This window comes from Colobus angolensis, unplaced genomic scaffold, assembly GCF_000951035.1.
Source record: "Colobus angolensis palliatus isolate OR3802 unplaced genomic scaffold, Cang.pa_1.0 Scaffold88, whole genome shotgun sequence".
Classification (NCBI taxonomy): Eukaryota; Metazoa; Chordata; class Mammalia; order Primates; family Cercopithecidae; genus Colobus; species Colobus angolensis.
In genome coordinates this window covers 4,716,084-4,718,469 of record NW_012122709.1, presented here as the reverse complement: position 1 = coordinate 4,718,469, position 2,386 = coordinate 4,716,084, and the positions used below count along the sequence as shown (strand labels likewise).

Genomic DNA, 2,386 nt, shown 5'->3' with positions numbered 1-2,386 from the left:
AAAAAAAAACTAGCCGGGCGAGGTGGCGGGCGCCTGTAGTCCCAGCTGCTCCGGAGGCTGAGGCAGGAGAATGGCGTGAACCCAGGAAGCAGAGCTTGCAGTGAGCTGAGATCTGGCCACTGCACTCCAGCCTGGGCGACAGAGCGAGACTCCATCTCAAAAAAAAAAAAAAAGAGGGTCAATGGAGGCAGCATGGCATGACAGGTAGAAATATGAATTCTTCGATAAGGCCAGCCTCTGAGTTTGAATCCTGGTTCTGCCACTTACCAGCTATGTGATCTCAGGCAAGTTACTTAACTTACATGAGCCTGGTTTCCTCCTATGTAACAAAGTGAAGACAGTGCAGAGAGTACGTAATAGTACTATGTGCTAGCTGTTATGCATAGGCAGGGCATAGAGCAACTGTTAGGGGATGGATGTCCATGGTGAGAATTGATGCAACTACACTTTCTAGAATGCTGCTTGTCCTTGGGCAGTTATTTAACTCCTCTAAGCCTTAGTTTCTCATCAGAAAAAAAAGCACCTTGGGCCAAGTGCAGTGGCTCACGTCTGTAATACCACCACCTTGGGAGGCCAAGGTGGGCAGAAGGTTTGAGCCCAGGAGTTTGAGACCAGCCTGGGCAACATGGTGAAACTGTCTCTACAAATAATAATAATAATAATAATACAAAATATTAGCTGGGCATGGTGGCTCAACTGTAGTCCTAGCTACTCGGGAGGCTGAGGTGGGAGGATTGCTTGAGCCCGGGAGGCGGAGGTTGCAGTGAGCCAAGATTGTGCACTGCACCACAGTCTGGGTGACAGAGAGAAGCCCTGTCTCAAAAAAAAAGAGAAAAGCAAAAAAGCACCTACCCAGCAAGTTTATTACTAAATGAAAAAGTGCACTTGACATTGTAACTAGAACAAAGTAAGGGCTCAGTAAATAGCAGCTTTTATCATGACTTTAACTTTATGGAGGTGATTTTGATGTAAAGTAATGCTCCTCCTAGACAATGGGGTAACTGGGACAAAGACTGAATCATTTAAAAATCACTGTTTTCAATCTATTTTTGCAGAGCCCTAATTCTAGCTAGTGATGAGGAAACCAGTGTATCTATGATTCTATGCTTTTTATATTTTGGGGTTTAAATACAATTTCAGAATGTATTTATTGCTTAAAAAAATGTATGAAAACCACTGCTTTAGAATTGCATCCATAATTTGGATCCTTTGTGATTGGTATGTCAGTTGCCTATGTGATAGTTCCACCTTTGCCCTTCCAGGTTCATCCAGGACACAGCTGAAATGGCCTGGGAGGCACTGCTTGCATGGCCAGGTGCTAAACTAGTATTTAGAAACTGTGGCCCACCGGGAACACCACCAAATCCAAGTTGGAGAATACTTTATGATGGTAACGCTTGACATCTACTTAACCTCATTTGTGTCCTATTATATAAAGATACAATAACACTTTAGAGATAACGAAAATAAAGCATGAGGAACAAAGCAGTCCAGTGTGAGGATGAATACTGCCAGATGGGAATATAAGGCAGGCACATTTATAAGTATTAACAGTTGTAAGGAAGCATGTTACTTTCACTTATGTGGCTTGATGTCCTTCACATTCTCGGCATCAGCTTGATATTTCAGTGTAACATACAGTACTGAAAACAACATATTTGGTGTCCTATATGCATCCAGTTTTCACTTACACAAAACACCAGTTATGGAACACTTCCTGAAACAGAATGGTGGCTTAAATCAAGGCACAGCTGTATAGCTGGTACTTCCCTGGAAGAATCTGGCTTTGAACTAAGAGAAAACTATAACCAGAATGGCTCATGAGAATTACAACAAGTAGGGCAGACCCTATGGTAATCAAAATCATAATAAAGACACTATAGTATCTTGTGTTCTTGTGTGTCCATTTTGGATTAAGTAGAAAAAGAAGGGAATCAAAAGCTGAAGTGAGGAGTCCTAGCACAGGGGAGGTAGTGGTGGTGGTGGCGAGTATCTATTCTGAACAACTTCTAAATTTGTATCCTTATTAAATATGCCAGATGTGTCCCACTGCTACTTAAAAATCACTAATAAAAATATATGGAGTCATGGCCAGGTTGCAGTGGCTCATGCCTGTATTCCCAGCACTTTGGGAGGCAGGAGGATCACTTGAGCTCAGGAATTCAAGACCAGCCTGGGCAACATAGCAAGACCTTGTCTCTACAAATAAATATATAAATTTTAAAAATAAAAAAAAATTCTCAGCCGGGCACGGTGACTCATGCCTATAATCCTAGCACTTTGGGAGGCTGAGGCCGGCGGATCATGAGGTCAAGAGATCGAGACCATCCTGGCCAAAATGGTGAAACCCCGTCTCTACTAAAAATACAAAAATTAGCTGGGTGTG

General features: G+C 42.6%; 1 protein-coding gene across 2 annotated transcripts in view; it reads right to left on the bottom strand.

Annotated features, from left to right (window-relative positions):
• HOMEZ (homeobox and leucine zipper encoding) overlaps positions 1-2,386 on the bottom strand; it is a 26,941-nt gene that overhangs the window by 7,959 nt on the left and 16,596 nt on the right. The gene's annotated exons all lie outside the window — the stretch shown is intronic.